This window comes from Macaca nemestrina, chromosome 3 (genome assembly GCF_043159975.1).
Source record: "Macaca nemestrina isolate mMacNem1 chromosome 3, mMacNem.hap1, whole genome shotgun sequence".
Classification (NCBI taxonomy): Eukaryota; Metazoa; Chordata; class Mammalia; order Primates; family Cercopithecidae; genus Macaca; species Macaca nemestrina.
Genome location: NC_092127.1, coordinates 119248844 through 119272799, shown reverse-complemented (window position 1 = coordinate 119272799; position 23956 = coordinate 119248844). Strand labels below are relative to the sequence as shown.

The window sequence follows — 23956 nt, the reverse complement described above, 5'->3', positions numbered from 1 at the left end:
CACAGAGGATATTTTTGTCTCTGTCCTTGAAGCACGGTGAGGATACCACAGATGATACCATCTATTCCTTCCGCTTAGCTTATACAGTGTCAGGCATTCACGGAAAACTTTTTTTTGAGCACGTAATACAAGGCTGAATGAAACCTAGTCCCTGACTTCGTGAAACTGACAGTCGAGTGAGAAAGACAGACAAGCAAATCAAATTTCCATAGAAAGCGAGAAGTTCTCTGCTGAAACCAGGCACACGATGCTAGAAGAACACAGGCAAGGGCAAATAAATCAGATGGGGTTGTCGGAAAAGGTTTCTCAGAGGAGCTGGTTTCTAAGCTGTCAGTCTCGGAGTTTAACCAGCTCTGACTCTGACTTCAATTCCAAGCACTCAGGTGAAAGTACTTCCTGACCCTACTTTTCTGAGTTCCTGACACTGTCACACCCAGATTTAGTACCTGTGTTCTAAGAGGCGGGGAAAGAAAGAAGGAAGGAAGGGAAGAAAGGGAGAAGTGGGGGAGGGAGAGAAGGAGGAAATGAGGGAGGGAGGGAGAGAGGGAGGAAGGCTGGAAAGAAGGAAGGAAGGAAGGAAGGAAGGAAGGAAGGAAGGAAGGAAACAAGGAAGGAAGGAAGGGAGGGAGGGAGGGAGGGAGGGAGGCAGGCAAAAGCTCCATCATAGACAGGCTCCAGAAGTTGCTAGAGATGGTCAGGGGTATGAAGGGTGACCACTTGTGCCTGAGCAACCTGCATCCTCAACAAGAGTATAAAGTCTAGCCTATGACACCCTTTCTCTTTGTAAAGCAATGGCATAAGGAAATACAGTCTTCTTCAATCTGAGGAACCCTGGTGAGCCAAGCCAGTGAAATGTTGCCTCCTTCCACAAACAAGAGCAGTGAAATGAATGGCCAATTCCTGTGCACTCCCAGAAAATGAGGTCAGACTCATTTGCTAACTCCCCAAGGTGACTGACTTCTCCATGCAGAATACACCAAGTCTTCCACGTTCCCAGAGATGGAACCAATTTGTGATCCTTTTTTTTTTTTTTTTTTTTTTGAGGCAGAGTCTCACTCTGTCACCCAGGCTGGAGTACAGTGGCATGATCTCAGCTCACTGCAACCTCCACCTCCCTCCACAAGTGATTCTTGTGCCTCATCCTCCTCAGTAGCTGGGATTACAGATGCACACCACTACACCTGGCTAATTTTTTTTGTATTTTCTTAATAGAAATGGGGTTTTCCCATGTTGCCTAGGCTGGCCTCGAACCCCTGACTTCAAGTGATCTGCCCATTTCAACCTCCCAAAGTGTTGGGATTACAGGAGTGATCCCAACGCCCTGCCCCGTTTGTGATTCTGTTCTTGTCTCCTGGAACCAAAAACAGCACCTATCTCCTTTGGGATCCCATTCCCCACCCCAGGACTCCACCAAAGATCTGAAAATAAAGTGCAAGTTATTACCTTAGGTTGTCTTCCAGGGTCTCCTCATCCGAAGAGAAGGTCCCATTGCTGACACTCTGGTGAGAGTAACTCCTCTTCCCCACCGACTGCGCCCGGAACAACGAAGGGTCTTTCTTTTTCCTTTTGCCAAACAACTTCTTAAAGGGCTGGAATTTGCCTCCCTTCTTCTTGTCTGTGGATTATAAAATAAACACACGCTGCAGTGCGGCAGGGCTGCATTTCCAAGCCTAAGGAGCAAATTATAACCCAGCTGCCTCCAGCCAAAGGAGACAGGGCAAAGGGCGGCCATCAGCCTGAATGAGCAACCAAGCCCTGTGCCAGGAATGTCAGAGCCAGCCCCAGTGCAATCCATGCACAGTGAGGCAGAGCACGAGCCAAAGGCATGGTGAATCTTCTGTCCTCCAGGCTCCCAAGAAACATCTGGGGAGAACAAGAAGAGGTTCCAAGTGGCCAGGGCATGGTGGCTCATACCTGTGATCCCAACACTTTGGGAGGCTGAGGTGGGAGAAGCATTTCAGCCCAGGAGTTTGAGACTAGCCTGGGCAACATAGTGAGATCCCATCTCTACAAAATATAAGAAAATTAGTCGGGTTGGTGGTGCACGCCTTTAGTCTTGGCTACTTAGGAAGCTGAGGCTGGAGGATTGATTGAGCCCGGGAAGTTGAGGCTGCAGTGAGCTGTGATCACACCATTGCACTCCAGTCTGAGCAACAGAGTAAGACCCTGTCTCAATAAATAAATAAATAAATAAAATAAAAAAGAAAAAGAAAAGATTTCAAGCTTGATGGTGGCCAGCACAGCACCTCTTTGCACATGCAATAAGGCAGTGTCTGCTTTCTTTAACAAAGCAGATAGCCAAATGCCCTTCTCCATGGAAGATGCTGAGAAAAACACTTAAGTCAGACAGGTGGGTTTTTTAAAAATATTTTTATCTTTATCTTACATATCTCCAGTTTGAGGATCATTCTGTTTTGGCCTTTATTAGATACAGAATATAACTGCCAACTCTTGGCGTAAGTTTTGCCCCCTAATTCCCTCTATCCCCATATATTTCCAGTTTATTTCCCTTGTCTCTTTTTAAAATCTACTATGAAGAGCCCCAAAGGAGTGGCTATGAACATCTTTCCATATATTACTTCATTAGTCAGGACCTAGGATTGCTGCCAACATTTGTTAGGGGCATTTTAGGTAATACCTTTCAGTCCTCCGCCTTTGGATACAAGTTCCTTCACATTATTCTACTCTCTCCTTGGAAAAGAAAGTGTAAGTCACCCTCTACCAGAAGCAGCATCTTCCTGGATCCTTCCTTTTTTTTTAAGAAACTTAAAGAGCCACTTTTCTAGTGGTCTGACAACTATTTTAAGAAACTTTTTTTTTTTTTTTTTTTTTTTTTTTTTTGAGATGGGAGTTTCACTCTTGTCCCCCAAGCTAGAGTGCAATGGCACGATCTTGGCTCCCTGCAACCTCTGCCTCCCGGGTTCAAGTGATTCTTCTGTCTCAGCCTCCTCAATAGCTGGGATCACAGGTGCCTGCCACCATGCCTGGCTAACTTTGTGTGTGTGTGTGTGTGTTTTTAGTAGAGATGGTGTTTCACCATGTTGGCCAGGCTGGTTTTGAACTCCTGACCTCAAATGATCTGCCCGCCTCGGCCTCCCAAAGTGCTGGGATTACAGGCGTGAACCACTGGGCCTGGCCTAAAAACATGTTTTAACCCTTACTATGTATCACGGCTCTAAGAACTTTATAAATACTAACTCAGTTAATCCTCACAACAATCCTATTACGTTGACACTATTAATAACATGCCCATTTTACAGATGAGGAACCTGAGACATGAAGAGATAAAATAGCATGCCTATATCACAGGAAACATATCTTTGAAGAGGGAGTCAGAAGTTTTGAGAGAGAAGTAAAGATAGAAGCTCACAATGAGAACTGAAAAACACCTGCACAAAATGCACAGACACAACTCCCCTCACCTTCCACTCAGCTGACTATCAGAGGCCCCAGAGCTTTGCTGGCCAGATCCATAGAGGAATCCAGGCACACAAATGAGGTCAGTGAGGAAACAAGCCAGACATCTCATTTCCTCTGTGATCTTCAATTCTGGCCTTACTGAGATGTCACAGAAAATTTGAAGTGCTGCCAGATGTGGTGGCTCACGCCTGTAATCTCAGTTACTCGGGAGGCTGAAGTGGGAGGATCATTTGAGCCCGAGAGTTCAAGACCACCCTGGGCAATATGAGACCCCATCTCTAAAAAATAAAAAAAAGAAAAAGAAAATTTGAAGAGAAGAAGTGGTTCAAACTATTGTATCCTAAGCAGTGGCATAAGGTGCTGAGGATGCAGACAGAATAATAACCAATTACAAAAAGACAACCATCTGGGAGCATTAGTACAGATGCAAACAGAGCCTCCAACATCAGTGGTCCCCAAAAACGATGTTGTGTCAGATCACATTTAAAGGAAAGGATATTTAAAACATATGAGATGCCTGCTATACATAGGCATTGTGCTAGGTGCATACAAAAAAAGAGTTAAATTATTTTTACTGTGTATTATTTGGAAGACAGGAAAGTGTGTGATATAGTTTGGATGTTGTTCCCTCTAGATCTCATGTTGAATTGTAATCCCCAATGTTGGAAGCGGGGCTTGGTGGGAAGTGACTGGATCATGGGGGTGGATCCCTCATGGCCTGGTGCTGTCCTCGTGATATTGAGTGAGTTATTGTGAGATCTGGTTGCTTAAAAGTGTGGCACTTACAAAATTAGCCAGGTGTGGTGGCGTGTGCCTGTAGTCCCAGCTACTTAGGAGACTGAGGCAGGAGAATCACTCAAACCTGAAAGGTTGTAGTGAGCAGAGATCATGCCACTGTACTCCAGCCTGGGTGACACAGCGAGACTCTGTCTCAAAAAAAAAAAAAAAAAAAAAGTGTGGCACCTCCCTCTAACCTTGCTCCTGCTTTTGCCATGTGTCTTGCCTGTTCCTGCTTTGCCTTTCGCCCTGTAGAGCTCCCTGAAGCCTCCACAGAAGGCAAACAGATGTTGGCGCCATGCTTCCTGTACAGTCTGTAGAACTGTAGGCCAATTAATTTTTTTTTTTTTTTTTTAACTTTGCGACAGGGTCTCACTCTGTCGCCCTGGTTGGAGTGCAGTGGCGCTATCTTGGCTCACTGTAATCTCCTGTGAGCCTTCTGGGTTCAAGCAATTCTCGTGCCTCAGCTTCCTGAGTAGCTGGGATTACAGGCATAGGCCACCCCCCGGTTAATTTTTATATTTTTAGTAGAGACGGGGTATCACTGTGTTGACCAGGCCGATCTCCAACTCCTGACCTCAATTAATCTGCCCACTTCGGCCTCCCAAAGTGCTGGGATTACAGGCATGAGCCACCGTGCCTGGTCACCTCTTTTCTTTATAAATTACCCAGTTTCAGGAATTTCTTTATAACAATGCAAGAACGGCCTAACACATCATCTAATACAATTGAGATATCATTTAAAAATGGTTTAAAAAAATGGAGGGTTTGATTTCAGAATGTTTGTATCTATTCATTGGTTATTTATTCAGGAGTAAATATAGGCCAGTGACTTTCAGGACAGCTACTTTAGGTTGTTATCAGTAAAATCTCCAATGAATAATATTTAAGAACTATAATCAGTAGTTTCTGAAGATCATCCAAGAGCATTAGGCATGTGTTAAGAGAATGTCCTTACAAAGGTTGATTTTTTTAAATTTAAATTTAAAAACATTCTGTAAGGCACCACAGGTGTCATTATTGCACTATTCTATAACTGATCTTTGGCAATGACTGATGTATTAATTGAAAACTTTCTCTACGACTGTCCGAGGCTGAAAACATGTAAACAATGCCTGATTTCTAGTTTGGCAGCATCACGGTAAGTGGTCAAATGGCTATTTATATTATATTCCACTTATTTCCAAGGTAAAATTATTTTTCCTTTTCTATCAGTTGCCTTTTCACCATTAAATATCAAACTCCCAAATTTCTATCTTTTTAAAAATAATTTTTTTTAAACAATTGCTTCTTTTTTTACCCAACACTGCTCCTTGACTATAACCCCAAAATTTCTCATCAGAAATATTCCAAAACACAACAGCAACATTATAAGAATATCAATTATAACATTATTATCGCAGCCTGGATCTGCAGATTCAGCTTTTGAGATAAGCAGAGAATTGTAGATTATGTTAGAATTTATTGATTAGAAAAAAAGTTCATCACTGCCATAAAGTTAGGGGAATTTGATAATGTTCAGTTAAGCTTTAATTTGAGTTAACTCTAAACAAAGATATTAAATTATAGTTTTCTAAACAGTTTACTCATCTATTTAACCAACAGGTAATCTCTGCATGTCAGCTAAGAGGGTTGATGAGGTCCTCTGTGTCACCTCACTGTTGTGAATGGTGGCATCTACTATATAAACTATTTGCTGCACTGGTCATATTGTCGGGGGAAACAGAAAGTGAACAGGCTCCGGAAGGAGCTGAATACACACACAAGGATGAGAAAAAGGCTGGGAGAGGGTGCCATCATTTGGAAGCCTTAGTTCTGAGAACTGGGAGGGTTTTGGCAGCAGAGAATGGCCTCCTTCAGGTGGCCCATTTATAGAGCTAGCCTACTTGAAGACTGTTTAACAAAAAGGCTCCCTATCATTCTGTGTCACACTTAGTATGGGAAATAACTTGACACAAGTACACACGCATCACCCTGGAAAATGGAACAAAGTCCAAGTGTCAGACAGTGCACTTATAATCACATGGGAACGCTGTTTCAGCAATGCCTTAGTTATTATCAGGAAGGTAAATGAACAGTAAAACCTAACTGGATTCTCCACCCACCAACCAATCCTTCTTACCATAAGAAAAAAAGAGGTTCTAAGTACTACAAACACCAATTTCCCTTCAAAGGAGGACTCAGAACATAGATGCTATTGTTAAAACTCTGCTCCAAAGTCTTATTAGTGTTTGGTGACATCTCATTTATGAAAAATAATTTCCCCTTCCTCATTTCCAAAATTAGTAATACACTTTCCACCAGAAATATCTTTAAATCTTAAATAAATTTAAAAGTGTATTTAATGGTTATTTTATTATTGACTGTGGCACTTGATGAATTTTCTAGCATTGACTTCACAAAAAAACTCAGAAATTACATTTCAGCCCATCCTACATTCAGGCAGCAAAACTTAAGTGACATTAATAGGAAATAAAATTTTATAAACTAGGGAATGAGTTATACTCTTATTTGATTCCCCAATTGATATTCTCGAATATAAGATCTCTCAGGTCAAAAAAGCAAGTTCTCAAAGCTCTACAGTCCTATGTTGCATGACCATTATGAAAACCTGAGCATGTGTCTATTAGCAACCACTAGATAAACTATTTTATGATCAGTTTATGATGCTGGGGGAGTATTAGCAGTTTGTCTTCACAGAATCAACTGGTTTAAGTGCATGGTCATCAGTAGCAGCTATTTTCTTGATAAATAACAACTGCTGATGTGAATGTTTTTGTGGTACACAGAAGGGGCCTAAAAGATGGAAGCAATTTTAACAATGTAGTGAAACAGAGCACTTCTGCAATGCTAATGGGAAATATTCCAGAACAACTGCCATACAGAAGTATAGTTTAGCAAAGTGTTCTCCAACATTGTAGTATTTAAGATGGCATTTTTTTACTTTAACAACATAAAATTTACTTTTGTTAGGTGGTTGGGCAGTGGCAAGAAGGGGACAGGAGGGAAGAAATGTCACTATCAATTTATTTGTTCTCACTGCAGCTCTAGTTAAGGGTTAAGTATGTGGGTCCTAGAGACAAGAGGACTTGTCTTAAATCCTGATCCCATCTTTTACTAGCTATGAAACATCTGCTTACCAGCCTCTCTAGAAATTTGCCATCTTAAGCGTAAGATTGAATTTATAGGAAAAAAGGCAGTGTTTGCCACATTTTCTTAATCTTTCAGCATTTTTCTGTTGTAATTTTCCATATGAAAGTACTTATATATGCATCTATACTGCTTCAGGGATCACAGTAATTTTCATTTTTTAAGTACTGAATTGAATTAATTTATTTTCATCATCCAATAATTACTTTAGTTCTTTTTTTTTTCACTTAAAAAAGTGATCATTATCCATTATTTCAAGGGTATAATTACATACCATTTGATGGCTGCATCATCGTAATTACTAGTTTATATAGAAGATTCTAAAAATTAAAAATCACTAGGCAAGTCAAGCAAATCTGATTCATTTTCCATTTGTCATAAGGATGCAATTCCTACATTTTAGTTTCTAAACCTAAAATAATGAAAGCATCCAATTCCTCTGCACTGGATTTCTAGGTTATGCTCCCGAGTGAGGAACAGAAATGTGCTATGAGAGTCCCTTTTAAGCATCATAAATGTCTTACTCTGGGATTTATCAGAATGTGCCCTATGGGTTGGTACCAGTACATTTTTGAGAATCCAGGTAAAATAAAGTTAAATCTGTTTGTTTTCTATGGGACCTTTCAGAGTCTTTAATATGCCATTATCACATTTGCTCTCCAAAAGAGCAGAGGATATGCAGGGCTTCCTAAACTTGTTTGGAATTTCAGCCTCAGAAGCCTTGTTTGGCCGTGGAAACTTGACTTTCTCAACAACCAGTGAGACTAGGGTTCCTGTGAACACACTTTGGGAAACAGCCTTCATTATTTCTTTCAAACATCTTTTCTTTTCTTTGGTACCATATATTTCATACACACACACACACACACCCCTCTCCTCTATACCCCTGAGCACACTGCTCAGTAAAGATGAATGAGTTGACAAGCATTTTGGACTACTTTGGTTAAATAATGTTTATTTCAACTTCTGATTTCAAACATGTATACAACAATGGCCTGAATCCTATAATTTTACTAAGGAGAATTTTGTGATCCTTTTCTTAGCTCTGGAATATCTGAATACTTCTGAGAAGAAACTGCTAAGAAAAATGACTAGACATACACTGGCACGCACAAGTCCTCTGTGGCTGGCAGAGTTTTGCTGGGCCCCATAATCCCAGCACATTTCTGTTATGACGGAGGAGCTGGCCACATGTCAGATAGGCTGTGCTCCCCAGGGCCATGCTATGGCAAGACTGAGGACTGAGACTCTACTTCCAGGAAACATGAGGGAAGGTGAGCATGGCAGCTTTTCCAGTGACAAGAGGAAAGAAGAAATGGTTTTCTCTTTTTCTGGGGGAAGTGTGGAGGAAATTGTTATGGGAAGTCATGGACTCTGAACAGAGGGACCTGCTGAAGCCATGACAGAAGAACATAAATTGTGAAGATTTCATGGACATTTGTTAGTTCTCCAAGTTAATACTTTTATAATTTCTTACACTTGTCTTTACTGCAATCTCTGAACATAAATTGTGAAGATTTCATGGACATTTATCACTTCCCCAATCAATACTCTTATAATCTCCTATGCCTGTTGTTACTTTAATCTCTTAATCCCGTCATCTTCATAAACTGAGGATGTATGTCGCCTCAGGACCCTGTGATGATTGCGTTAACTGCACAAATTGTTCGTAAAGCATGTGTGTTTGAACAATATGAAATCTCGGCACCTTGAAAAAGGAACAGGATAACAGTGATGTTCAGGGAACAAGGGAGATAACCACTGGGCCTGACTGCCTGGGAGCCAGGCAGGACAGAGCCCTATTTCTCTTATTACTGAAAATGGGTAAGAGAAATATTGGTGAATTCTTTCCCCAGTAAGGAATATTAATAATTAACAGCCCTGGGAAAAGAATGCATGGGGGGGGCTCTAAAATAGCCGCTCTGGGGGTGTGTGCCTTATGCAGTTTCAGATAAGGGATGAAACATGTCCTGGTCTCCTGCAGCGCCCCCAGGCTTGCTAGGATTAGGAAATTCCAGCCTGGCGAATTCTAGTCAGACCAGTTCTCTCTCTTGAACCCTGTTAAGATGTTTATCAATGACAATACATGCACAGCAGGACATGGAAGTTCATTAGGGATTCTAGTTTTGCCCCGACCTTGTGATCTTACCCTGACCTACTGCCTTGTGATCTTTTGTTGCCCCTGAAGCATGTGATCTCTGTGACCCACACTCTATGCGTACACTCCCTCTCCTTTGAAAATTACTAATAAAAACTTGCTGGTTTTACGGCTCAGAGGACATCACAGAACCTGTTGACATGTGATGTCTCCCCTGGACACCCAGCTTTAAAATTTCTCTCTTTTGTACTCTTTCCCTTTATTTCTCAGACTGGCCAACACTTGGGGAAAATAGAAAAGAACCTACGTTGAAATACTGGGGGCTGGTTCCCCCAATAGATATTCACTGCTGTGCTGATTCAGAAAATGAAGAGACAAGATCACTATTCTTTTAGAAGGCGTAGGAGGTCCCTAAACAGATGGTGAGAGGCCCAGGGGCAGCAGAGACTGTGGCTTGCACAAGTCAGGGGTCAGAGGCAGAGAACATGGGGACCAGCCCCTTTCAGGGAATACCAGGTCCTGGACATTTAGGTGCATAGGCTATGGCATACGTGGTGTATGTGGTATATGTGGTTAGGCTTCTAACACAGGCCTGAAACGTGGATTTGCTTCCTTTTCAACGTGATGAAATTCTCTCTCTTTTTTTTTTTTAAGCATAAGGTAGACTTTATTCAGGGGGACTACTATAATGGGGTTTTGTAGTAGGGGAGTGATATGATTTAGCTCTGTCCCCGTTCAAATCTCATGTTGAACTGTGATCCCGAGTGTTGGAGGTGGGGCCTGGTGGGAGATGGCTGAACCATGGGAGCAGATTTCTCCCTTGCTGTTCTCTTGATAGTGAGTGAATTCTCATAAGATCTGATAAGGTTTAAAAGTGTGTATCATTTTTCCCTTCGCTCTCTCTCTCCTGTCAGCATGTGAAGATGTGCCTGTTTCCCCTTTGCCTTGTGCCATGATTGTAAGTTTCCTGAGGCCTCCCCAGCCATGCTTTCTGTACATCCTGTAAAACTGTGAGTCAATTAAACCTCTTTTCTCCATAAATTACCTAGTCTCAGGTATGTCTTTATAGCAGTGTGACAACAGACTAACACATAGAGAGAGATCGGGCACAACTCAACGTGATGAAATTCTACTCATTCTTCAAGACCTATGTCCTTAAAGTTTTCCCAAGCCCTCAACTCCAGTGATAATTCATCACACCGTCCTCCAGCTTCTTTGTGCTTTGCTCATGCTTCTCTTGTGCCAGCCCATGTGTGAATTCATCTTTAAAAAATATTTTTTTTATATATTTTTTTATTTTATTATTTTTTTTTGAGACGGAGTCTCACGCTGTTGCCCAGGCTGGAGTGCAGTGGCGCGATCTCGGCTCACTGCAAGCTCCGCCTCCCGGGTTCCCGCCATTCTCCTGCCTCAGCCTCCTGAGTAGCTGGGACTACAGGCGCCCGCCACCGCGCCCAGCTAATTTTTTGTATTTTTAGTAGAGACGGGGTTTCACTGTGGTCTCGATCTCCTGACCTTGTGATCCGCCCGCCTCGGCCTCCCAAAGTGCTGGGATTACAGGCTTGAGCCACCGCGCCCGGCTAAAAAATATTTTTTAAATATTCCTTCCAAATTTCATATTTTAAAGTCCTAACTCCCAGCACCTCCAAATGCAAATATTTGGAGATAGGGTCTTTAAAAGGTAATTAAGTTAAATAAGCTAGGTAGGGTGGGCCCTAATTCAATACGACAGGTGCTCTCATAAGAGGAGATTAGGACACAGACACATACTGAGGGAAGGCAATATAAAGACATAGGATAAGATGGCCATCTACAAACCAAGGAAAGAGGCCTCAGAAGGAATCATTGCTGCCAACACCTTGATCTTGAACTTTTGCCTCCAGAACTACAAATATATAAATTTGTGTTGTTTAAGCTGCCTAGTCTGTGGTACTTTGTTATGGCAGCCCTCACAAACTAATACACCATGTTACAGATGTGTGACATTTAAGAGATGACTTTGGAACTGCTGTTTTGTAACTGTGCCTTTGCACCTTTACACATTTTCTTCTACCTGGAATGACCTTCTCCTTTGCCTAGAGAACTCCTAACCACTCCCCGCAAACACAATCCAGGTGTCACATTCTCTAGAAAGCCTGCCTTGAACACTTTGGCTAGAAAGAATGACTCTTTCTTCTGTCCTCTGCTTGTGCATAGTACAGACATCTACCACAACAGCACAAAGAGTGTAGTAGCCCCTCCTAGACTTCGAGTTCTCTGGGTCTCCCAGGGACTGTGCCTTGTGTGTCTCTGCATCTGCAGCACCCATGATAATGCCTGACACAAACCAGACGCTCAACAACAGACACTCAACAACATAGACCCATTCCCTCTTCCCTTAGGGCCAGATGTGTTTTGGAAATCAGAATTTTTCCAACTCTATACAGGTATATTCAGAAACTCATGGGGTCTATGACAGCCCTTTAATAATCAAAATGCAACATTTTAGGAAAACATCAGTATTCACATTAAGCTTTGCTAACAAATAAATTTGTGTTAAACTTACAAAGGACTTTTGGGATTTTGAAAGTACAGATAAAGGACAGTGATCTCTTAATGCTCTAGAGTCAGTCCTGCAATCACCTGTGTTCTGAAAGTGCAAATTTGTTTCAACGTGATTGGCATATGTTATCTCACCCTGTGAGAAACAGTAGGTCAGGAGTGTCCAGTCTTTTGTTTTCCCTGGGCCACACTGGAAGAAGAACTGTCTTGGGCCACACATAAAATACACTAACACTAACGATAGCTATAAAAATAAATCACAAAAAAATCTTATAATGTTTTAAGAAAGTTTATGACTTTATGTGGGGCTGGCTGCATTCAAAGTCATTCTGGGCTGCATGTGGCCTCCAGGCCACAGGTTGGACAAGTTTACACTAGGAGAATGTAGAAAACTGCACCCAGCTGAACTGAAGTGTGTAGAAATAAGACAAAACACATACACACATAACCCCAAATATCTTCTGGATACTTCAGATCACTAAGGTATCCAGTGATTATGAAATATGCCTATGCCCATCAACATGCAGTGTTACAGGTTTCTGTCCGATTTCAGATGACTCTTCTTCCATCACCGCACAAATTGCAACCCTTCCAACATCCAAGTCCACAGGCAAATTTCAGGACTTTTTCAAGGCAAAGTGTCATATTTATTGTACTGACATATTTCTTAACCATCTGACATGTACAAAACTGAGCTACATTTTTCATTAGGTTCCTATCCTTTTTAGTATGTGACTTTTTTTAGTACGGTGACTCTTTTGGGTATAATGCTACATTCCCCATTTCCCCATAAGCCCTGTAGTTTTCATTTCATGATTTTGCAAAGTATGTGGATTTTTAGCAATACATATATGGCTTTATAGCAGAGCTGACTATATGCGCCTAAATAGAATCTCCTGAAATAGGTTTGTACTTACCTAGGTCTAGGCAAGGACTTATTAATAAAAATAACAACTCTTTGGCTGTTTCTTATCCTCTCCTTCCCCATCTCTCAAAACCATATCAATTTTTAATTTTTCTAGTTTTGTTCCACTCTGTTAGAACCTCCTTTTACATATGTTTCATAATTCACAGGAGAAATAAAATAATGTTTAGAAACAGTAACAGGGGGCCAGGTGTGGTGCCTCATGCTTGTAATCCTAACACTTTGGGAGGCTGAGGTGGGCAGATCACTTGAGGTCAGGAGTTTGAGACCAGCCTCGCCAATATGGTAAAACCCCATTTCTATAAAAATACAAAAATTAGCTGGATGTGGTGGTGGGCACCTGTAATCCAAGCTACTCGGGAGGCTGAGGCAGGAGAGTCACTTGAACCCAGGAGGCAGAGGTTGCCGAGATTGCACTATTGCACTCCAGCCTGGGTGACAGAGTGTGACTCCGTCTCAAAAATAAAAATAAAAAAAAAAGAAGCAGTAACAGAGGCGGAGATATTTTTAATGTGAAGCCTCAGTGTTTGGCGACATTTCTCCCACATGCTAGAAGATGTGTGGGTTGTGTTTCCTTCCACTGCCGGTTTCCGCCACCGCTTGAGTTTCAGAGGGTGCGGTGAATCAATGACTGACTTTGGGTGGAAAATACTGGCAGGGGAGCTGCCTGCTATCTCGCCTTGCAGAATCAGTGTGGTAACAAACTACCTCAGCAAAGGATACCTCTACACGAAGGCCGAACACATTAAAATCATGTCAGTTCTACACAGAGTATTGAACACCCAACAGCTGTAGGATCACTGCTGGGCCCTGCTGGCTATGGTGATGGACAAAACAAAACTTTCAAGGACATCTGAGGGATTTCAGAGAAACAGAACCAGCAGGAGGTAGAGAGGGAGAGAGGGATGGATGGATGGATGGATGCATGGATGGATGGATGGATAGATAGATAGACAGAAAGACAGACAGAAAGACAGACAGACAGATGATAAACTGCAAGGAGCTGGCTCATACTAAGGCCTGGCTAAGCAAGTCTGAAATCCGTAGGGCAAAATTATCAGGAAGAATAGGCTGGATTCACAGCCATGAACTGAAGCTGCTGTCCGAAGGCAGAATGTATTTTCTCAGGAAAGCTTCTGCTCTGCTTTTAAAACCTTTCAATGTATTGAATCAGGCCCACCCAGATTATCTCAAGTAATCTCCCTTACTTAAAGTTAACTGATTGTGGACTTTCATTACACCTATAAAATACATTCACAAGAGCTCAATTAAACAACATTACAGTTTCATTAAATAACTGGGGACTATATCCCAGCCAAGTTGACATATCGAAAAGATCATCACACTCCACCCTTTGTCAACTTGGCATCCATACACATGTCCTTAAACAATACTTAATCTCCAAGTTTTTAATAAAGTCAGTAAGAAAGTTATCCTTTCACCAACATGATACAAGTATCCCACCTACATCTGAAATCACACTAACCCATTCCCCCTGAAGAGGATGCAAAGTCCTTGGGTGGCGTTCACACTTCTCTGATATTCTGCAACTTAAACACTGCGAGAGAAAGTTAACTATCATTACCATATCTTATGTTAGATGATAAGTGGATAAGAGAGGGAAGAAAACAAAAATGTTTGGTTAATATATATGCAAACACATTCATAACAAAATAAGGAAGAAACACTCATAACTATCAGAGTCCTTGCTTCTGCAACCAGTCATGTGGTCATGGCAGATCCTTATAGCTATTTTCCTCTGCTAACCATTCTATATTCCTTATCCCTCAGCAAAAACCTCAGTTGCTTGTCATTCTTTGCTTGGTGGGAAGCCTGAAACCTGCATCCCTGAGGAATCTGGGCCATTAGCCATCCTCAATTGGGTTCTGATTGTTATTGTTTTCCATTGCCTTTTATCACAGGACTTGGGAGTGCTAAAAGGCCCTAAGGGATCTCCTGTATTCTAGACAAGCTCTACCTCACCTCCATTGCACAGCAGCAGCTTACACTTAGAAATCAGGACCAATCACCCCAGCCTATCCAGCAACCCCCTGCTTTGCCTGTTGACTGAGAGGCAGGAGCCAAAGGGGTCGGATGACAGTCTCAGCTTCCAGTTCAATGGAATCACTGTCCCTCCCTTTGGAACCAAGTCTCTAAGGATGGAAAACAACAATTTTTGTAGTGGATCACTGGAGTGATAGCAAAGGGAGCCATTTTTGTTTCTACCCCTTGATTCCCGGACCTGTAACCAAGTACTCCATTTTTCTAAGAGAAAGAGAATGAGTTATGTTTTTAAATAACTTCTTTTCTTTTTCCTCCTTTCCCCCTGTTCCCCACCTCCTACTTTTTGCTTTAGAAATGCAGTTATAACCTTTACCTTCCCCTCACCAGGCACTCCCTACAGGGCAAGCTTATCTATGTGCTTGCTTAGAAGCTCTAGAATTTGAACTCTCCCACCAGGAGATGGCCTCAAGAGACAACAGCCAATTTACAACCTGAAGTGTGCCCTCAACGGAATTCTCTCCCACCTAGAGAGGATCTCAAGGCAACAGCCCCCTTACAACCTAGTTCTGCCCACAATGGTGCCAGCTCGACCAACCGGTAGATGAAGTGAGTCATGCAGACCCCACATCTGCTTGCTCCCTCCCCTGCATGCCATTCATGTCAAGTCCCACTTTAAAAGCCCCTGCTTTTTGCCCCAAAAGGGAAGCAGTACCCTTTAAGGCAGGAGCTTGTACCTCTTCCCATAAGCTAAGCTTTGGAATAAATTCACTTTCTTTATACCAGACTCGCTCTTGTTAATTGAACTCTGCAAGTAGTGAGTGACTGAATCTGTATTTTAGTTGCAGACCCATGAATCCTGACTATGAGAGAAAGAGTGCCATATACTGGGTTCAGACTTAGAGCATATATGGTTGGGTAATATTTTGGTGAACATTACATGGGACACAAATATCTTAAAATCTTTGCCCATTCAGAGAGATGTATCCACATACCTCTTCCCAAAGACCTTTCTGTCACAATTTTCCAATTGTATTCCTTCCAAATCTCTGACTGCCCAGTCTACGAATTGGTATGGACCTGTACCTCTGGCCATTTTACCTTCCAAGCAAGATGAACAATCTGATGCACTGCTCAAAGCTCTACCCACTGGGGGGATTTCCCTTCACCACTGTCCTGCAGGGCTGTCCCAGAATGGGGCTACAGCATTATCACTTTTGGGTGGTGCCTGCATTATTGTGCAGAACCAACTTTAAACAGGCCTGAGTTTTCTCTCCCTCAGTCAACTAGACACAGGGAACTCCCACAAGGCCTGCAAACCAAAACGTATCTGAGACAAGTCTCAATCAATTTAGAAGTTTATTTTGCCAAGGTTAAGAACATGCTCATGACAAAGCCTCAGGAGGTGCTGAGAACATGTGCCCAAGCTAGTTGAGTTACAGCTTGATTTTATACACTTTAGAAGCTACAAGCAGACATCAATCAATACATTAAAAGTACACATTGGTTTGGTCTGGAAAGGCAGACAACTCAAAGTGGGGAGGCACCTTCAGGTCATAGGTGGATTCAAAGATTTTCTGACTGGTAATTGGTTGAAAGAGTTAAGTTATCATCTAAAGTCTTGGAATCAACAGAAAGGAATGGCTGGGTTAAGATAAGGAGTTGTAGAGGCTAAGTTTCTTCTTACGCAGATGAAGCCTCCTCGTAGACTAGATGGTAAATGTTTCTTTTCTTTTCTTTTCTTTTCTTTTTTTTTGAGACAGAGTCTCACTCTGTCGCCAGGCTGATCAATGGTGTGATCTAGGCTCACTGCAACCTCCGCCTCCTAGGTTCAAGCAATTCTCACGCCTCAGCCTCCCAAGTAGCTGGGACTACAGGTGCATGCTACCATGCCCGGCTAATTTTTGTATTTTAAGTAGAGACAGAGTTTCACCATGTTGGCCAGGATGGTCTCGATCTCTTGATCTCATGATCTGCCTGCGCTGGCCTCCCAAAGTGCTGGGATTACAGGCATGAGCCACCATGCCTGGCCAATGTTTCTTATCAGACTTAAAAAGGCACCAGACTCTCAGTTAATCTCTCCTGAATCAGAAAAAGACCTGGAAGGTGAAGGAGAACCTCTACAGAAGTAGATTTCCCCCACAAGAGACAGTTTTGCAGGACTTTGCACTTTATGAATGTGGTAGCACAATCACAGCTTACTGCAGCCTTGACCTCCCGAGCTCAAGCAATCCTCCCACCTCAGCCTCTGGAGTAGCTGGGACGACAGGTGTGTGCCACCAAGCCCAGCTAATTTTTTTTTTTTTTGTAGAGACAAGGTCTCATTATGCTGCCCAGGCTGGTCTCAAACTCTTGGGTGCAAGCAATCCTCCTGCCTCAGCCTCACAAAGTGCTGGGACTACGGGTGTTAGCCACTGCACCCAGTCTGCAGGGCCATTAAAAAATCCATCAAGGCTGGGCACGGTGGCTCATGCCTGTAATCCCAGCCAAGGCAGGTGGATCACCTGAGTTCAGGAGTTTGAGATCAGCCTGGCCGGTATGGTAAAACCTCATTTCTACTAAAAATACAAAAATTAGCCAGGTGTGGTGGTGGGCACCTATAATCCCAGCTACTTGGGGGGCTGAAACCTGAGAACTGCTTGAACCCAGGAGGTGGAGGTTGCAGTGAGCTGAGATCACACCACTACACTCCAGACTGGATGACAGAGTAAGACTCCATCTCAAAAAAAAAAAAAAAAAAAGAACATCAAAATATACTACAGGGTAAAACACTTCCATTTCTTTCAAAGCCCGCTATCTGTTATTTTGTAATGTATCTTATTGCCTCAAAGAGTCTGTTCCATTAGTCTAAAGATCTCTGTTTTAACGTTAACGCTGGTCAGTTGTGCCTGAATTCCAAAGGGAGAAGGGTATAATGAGGTATGACTGCACCCCCCTCCCTTCCCATAATGATCTGAACTAGTTTTTCAGTTTTACTTTGGAATGCCCTTGGCCAAGAAGGGGTCCATTCAATCTGTTGGGGGACTTAGAATTTTATTTTTGGTCTACATTCCACAGATATGGGTTGAGAGAAAGAAGGTAATGTAGCAAGAATGAGGACCATGGACATTTGGGCCACTTCCTGTTCAGCTTAAATGTGCCCTCAGGGCCTGCTCAAGCCAGATCTCATGTAGACACCACTCCCATTTGATGATGGAGTACTGCTGTGCATTCCTAACTTTATGGTGTAGTGGGTCAGACAATGCCCAGTTCAGAGTAGGCAGCTCAAGCTTCATGGACACTTGGTGGCCCATGGTTAAGCATTCAGTCTCTATTAATATTCATAACTGGGCCAAAGTTGTTCCTTAAAAGGAGAGTAGTTGTATTAGTTCGTTTTCATGTTGCTGATAAAGACATACCCGAGACTGGGCAATTTACAAAAGAAAGAGGTTTAATGGACTCTCAGTTCCATGGGGCTGGGGAGGCCTCACAATCATGGCAAAAGGTGAAAGGCACATCTCACATGGTGGCAGACAAGAGAAGAGAGCTTGTGCAGGGAAACTCCCCTTTATAAAACCATCTGATCTCTTGAGACTTATTTACTATCACAAGAACAGCACAGGAAACACCCGCCCCCGTGATTCAATTATCTTCCGATGGGTCCCTCCCACAACATGTCGGAAATATGAGTGCTACAATTCAAGATGAGATTTGGGTACGGACACAGTCAAACTCTATCAGTAGTTATCTAGAGAGAATGGCAGAGTTTTGCTCCAAAATTCTAAGTGTGTGAGCTGTGAATCCTATGGGGGCCAGTCAAGTACTCCAAACAGCATCCCTATGAGCCAGGACCCTTCAAGCAACATTGGATTTGCTGGGTCATACAGCCCAAATGGCAGAGCAACTTGAACAGGAGTCTGGACCTGCTGCAGAACATTCTCTTGTCCTGGTCCCTATTCAAAATAAGCAGTTTTTGGGTTACAAGGTAAATGGGCCAAAGTAACAAACACAAATCAGAAATATGTTGCCTCTAAAATCCAAAGAAAAGCCACCAGACACAATGCTTTTTTTCTGATTAAAAGGAGTCATATGCAACAACTTATCTTTCACCTTAGAAGGGACATCTCAACATGCCTCACAGCCCTAGACCCCTAGAAATTTCACTGACATGGATAGCCCATAAAATTTAGCGGGATTTCTTTCTCATCTTTTGGCCAGTACAGGTCTTACCAATACGTAATTGCTACTTTTGGCTCAGCAGGTCCAGGCATCATGTTTGCAAGTTTGTGGCCTCTGTGATGTTATTGCAGTGTTACTGATTTCTTTTAAAAACAAGCTAACTGATTTTTTTTTAAAAGAGTCAGTGTCTCCATTTGGTACTCTTTCAACCATGAACTGTTAAAAATTTCAAGGTTTCTGTGTCTTTACATTAGTGCCTTCATTAAATTGAGTGCAGAATGGTGCTGATAAACCAGAAATGAGCCCTGAAGAAAAGAGTGTTTATTGAGGATTGCTGAGAAGAGGACATTTAGTAACTGTTGTGGCTATCACTGGTTTAACTGCAAATGGGCTAATCAGTTAGACAGCTAGAAATCATGAGAAAAATTGTAGTAATTATTGATAATACAGAGAGTCAATACAGGTTAATTAAATAACTATTTAGTCATAGATTTCAAAATGATTTGATTGGCCAATTTTTAATTTTTTTTTTGAGATGGAGTCTTGCTCTGTCACTTAGGCTGGAGTGCAGTGGCATAATCTTGGCTCACTGCAACCTCCACCTCCTGGGTTCAAGTGATTCGCCTGCCCCAGCCTCCCGAGTAGCTGGGACTACAGGTGCCTGCCACTACTCCCAGCTAATTTTTTTTTTTTTGTATTTTTAGTAGAGATGGGGTTTCACCATGTTGGCCAGGCTCATCTCAAACTCCTGATCTCATGATCCACCCACCTCAGCCTCCCAAAGTGCTGGGATTATAGGCGTGAGCCACTGCGGCCAGTTGATCTTTTTTTTTTTTTTTTTTTTTTTTTTTTAAAGCTAGGGGCAGGTTCAGTAATAGTTCCTGCTGGATAAAAGGTGAGTTTAAAGTCAAATTCTCAAACCATGCTGGAGTATGTAAAAGCTCTTAGAGATGTAGGGCAGAAGTCACTAGTTCTACTATGTGAGTATCAGTTCTTGATAAGTTTAGCAGAGGTTCTAGATGGTGCCAGTGGGAACTGGGCCAGGGTCAAAGTGACACTAACCTTCCCTGGACCCATTGCAAAGTGCTTGATTGCTTATTGAATAGATGAGATCCATTAAGTACAAACCCAAGAGGTAGCAGAATGAAAACTTTAGTGTTCAGATGGTTGAGGAAAAGAATAAGAAGTCGCCTTGTCCTCCGTGCCGATCTGTGAATAGTGCTACACTGATATGATTCCTGAGAACAGAAAAAAAAAAAAAAAAAAAAAAACCCACAAAACTCTGCTTTAAAGGATTTGTAATGAAATTCTATAGTCCGTCTCAGGATTCCAGACTGGGTGGGACAGTCCTGTCTGGCTATTCTTCCTTGATCCTAGACTTACTCCGTTGCACTGACACAGTTTATGTCTTTTGGCTTCTTATTCTGCTCTCATTGGAGAGCACTACGTGTGGATGAAACAGCCCTGTGACAATCACTGTCCTCTGACCACATTCCTCTTTCCCGGACTAAATCTTAGACAACAGCTCAGACCAGTAATAGATTCCCGCTGGCATGGTCCTATTCTGGGGAGACAAAAGAGATGCAATTGCTACATGTTCTGCAGAATCTTTCAATTAACTCATGCACCAGATACTGGTGGAACAGATGACCTTCCAATTCTGAGATTCAAAGGGTCAATGATTGAAGTTTCCACCCATATCTTGGATGTGTTGCCTCTTTGAATAGCGACCACTAACTCATGTGACGTAGGAGTAAAGGAAAAAAATCCAGAGCTGTCTTTTGTCCTTTTATGGTTGGAAACTGCTTTTGTGATATAATCTGGGCCCTATGGTGACAGGTGACTTAGGAATGCATGTGTTAGCTACGCAACCCTTCACTGTCCAAAGTCCTCAAAGACAGTCACAGGAGCCCCACAGCTGGCATCAGGAAATCTCATGAAATCTCCTGAAGCACACACATTATGGTTCAAATTTCTATGACCTAAATGCAGCAGCCCCTTTGGGCAACTACTGCTGTGTTTTTGGTTTTGCTTTGTTGTTTTGCTTTTTGCTTTTAACATCACTGAGTCCATGAACAGTGGCTCAAACGATGACATTTTTGTGTACTATTTCTTAGCAATGAGGAGAAATCCTTTTTACTTGAAGGGACCGTGAGGAGTTGGGAAACAAGTCCTGGAGTCTTAAAGATCTGGGCTTGGCCACCTGGGCCATTTTCTAGCTTCTTAGGACCTCAGTTCCTACATCTGCAAAATGAGGTGACTGAACTATCGAGGGTCCCTCCTAGATATAAATTCTATGAACTGTTTCTTTAAAAAACTAAGAAAGTTTAGAACATATCTGGCTCATAAAACTTATAACTTTATCAATCACCTATTAATTACATGCATTATGTTTTTTCCATTCCTGGTTTGTTCGCCAACTTTTGCTAGTGGTGTTATTGCTGTGGCTTATTTTGCAAAATAAATGACCTTCAGGGCCTGGGAGAGGCCAGAGTATGGTCTGTAAGTTGCTAAAAGACAGCCAAGTTGTTTCATGTCTCCTCTTTATGTCAGGATGCAGGTCTCTACTCCTAGGGAAGAACATGCTCATGGAGAACGAATAGGTCACAGTCCTATAATACGAATCCCCAGGCCCTGTCATCCCACTGCTACCCTGGGGTCAGGCCCAGTGAGGTTTTCTGAGAAGAGTGACTAACATGTGAACCTCAAATCTGCACAGAATATGTGAACCTGCCTTCAGACACACTTCTAAGACATCAGGAAATTACATGAACCACTCAGGGTTCCTTTTAAGTCCTGAGGTTCTACTCTTAGGGGCAAAGTCACGCCTCAGACAGCCTTGGAATTATGAGCCAATGATGCGAAGAGACAGCTTCAGTCACCAACCAATTCTGCCCCAGTATATCCAGACTGTGCTAACCTGTGTTTGTCTGTTTGCTTTTCTTGGTGTCGTGTGTATTGAGGAATATGCACTCTGCCTGGTCTCCTGCTCCAATAATCCTGTAACTTTATATCCTGCATGCTAAACTCAGCCTATCTATGGATCACCAGTGCTATTCAACGCTACCTTCACAAGATCCCTGTTTCCACTCTATTCGGTGCAGATCTGGGACTATGGCTAGCCAATGCGTATTGACTGCAGTCCTACAGTCAATACTATAGCCTTGAGCTGGCACTGGCACAGCAGAGAAATTCTTGAGTTCCTGATGCCAGTGAACCCACAGAAAGTTAGGAGAGTATGCTGCTTTTCACAATTCACAGTTTTCCTAATTCTGGCCTCCTGTGGGAAGTTGAAGCCTGTTAGGGGGAAAAAAAATGCCTGGTAGCAGCTGATGGAGTTATCTCTACCTAGGCGTTCAAATAGTTGGGTGGTGTTAGAGATGGTTGTGCCGGTGGTGTGTGTGTGTATTGGGAGTGAACTGAAAGAGTGTGTAAAGTTTTTCCTTGAGGGTATGTAAAGCCCAGATAAGTAAGGTAGTTTTTTGGACTAAGAGGAATCTTAAGGCCAGTGTTCTTCAAATAGTGGGTGATAGATAGCCCATTTAGTGAACCTTGCAATCAATTTGGTGGGTCATGACCAAAATTGCTTAATAACACTAAATATAATAGAAAAGAAGAGAATAGAGTAAAATACAACATAATGTTGGTACTACTTCTTGATAATTCTGTTTGCAGTTTATATGCATATGTATACAAAACTTTATACATACACATGTTCTGATATAAAACATATTTCTTGCTCTGGATCAAGTAAAAAACATTTCAGAAATACTGATCAAGAAAAATGGCCACATTTCCCAGTAAGTTAGGCATTTAGATGCAAGAGTCAACAACTATTTATCTACACTCCATTGCATATGTGGCAGTCACTCTGCCTAAATGAAGCAAAAGCATTGTGTGCAAAAACAAGCTGAGAGCTGCCAGAGCGATTAAATAAGCTCTCTGACATTGCCAAAGCCAGAGCTGATGTTCACACTGCTGAGATCTCAACTTTGGCTTTGATCATTTTGCTTCTCAAGTACCAAAACTCTACCAGAGTTTCACAAAATCTTCCACTTCTCAATTAAGGAAAAAAGAACGCCTTATTAAACATGAGCCTTAGTGGTCACTGAACTTGGTTTTGAGCATAACCTAAATACTCATAATTTGGGGTGGAACTTTAAGAAAGTATTACGCTTTATTTTTCATATATGCTTCACTTTCAACATAAAATTTCGGCCTGGGCTAAAGGAAATAAAATCTGCCCACACCAGACACATCTCTGCTGAATCGCATCACCTGATATTTTTCGAATGCCTTTCAAATATCAGTTTCAAGGAGCTGGAAGTGACAGTGAAGTCACTATTTGATTTCTACGTGAGATCAGAGAAGTTAAGCTAACTGAACAAGGTTAGATGCTAAATGAGTGAAGAAACCAGGCCTCTCAGCTCTGAGCCTGATGTCTAGACACTTGACCAGGCAGGTGCTGAGACCAGAAGACTCAGGCGGTCAAGGCACACTGTATTCCTCTCTATCAGTTTTTCAGGGCTTCCCTTCCCAGACCAAATATCCAAAGTATTTATATGCCACCAGGGCATTAAGTAAAAGATGGAAGAGGACTGTTCTGGAACCATTAAATGGAAGCACTGTATTATGCTCCTTCATACGTCACGTGGGAAATTCCAGAACTTGTTACTAACTGCAGGCAGCTGTGCAGGATGATGACATGAATGGATTCAAGGAATCTTTAGACACGTGCATCAAGGAAAAAATCCCAGTGGTTACTGAGGACAGTTAGCGCTATTTTGAAATATGCTTTAATTAAATGAAGTTGGCTGCAAGGGGAACGAATACTATTTTTTCCATAGATAGTAACATTAGTGAACTGTATTAAACTTTGGCCATGT

At 42.2% G+C, this 23956-nt stretch overlaps 1 protein-coding gene across 4 annotated transcripts in view; it reads right to left on the bottom strand.

The window, feature by feature from the left end:
- CRACD (capping protein inhibiting regulator of actin dynamics) overlaps positions 1 to 23956 on the bottom strand; it is a 280222-nt gene that overhangs the window by 54718 nt on the left and 201548 nt on the right. For all 4 annotated transcript variants that reach the window (XM_071093394.1, XM_071093397.1, XM_071093396.1 and 1 more), the window contains one exon: positions 1444 to 1615. The gene's annotated coding sequence lies outside the window, so the exon portion shown is untranslated. The remainder of the gene's footprint in view (positions 1 to 1443; positions 1616 to 23956) is intronic.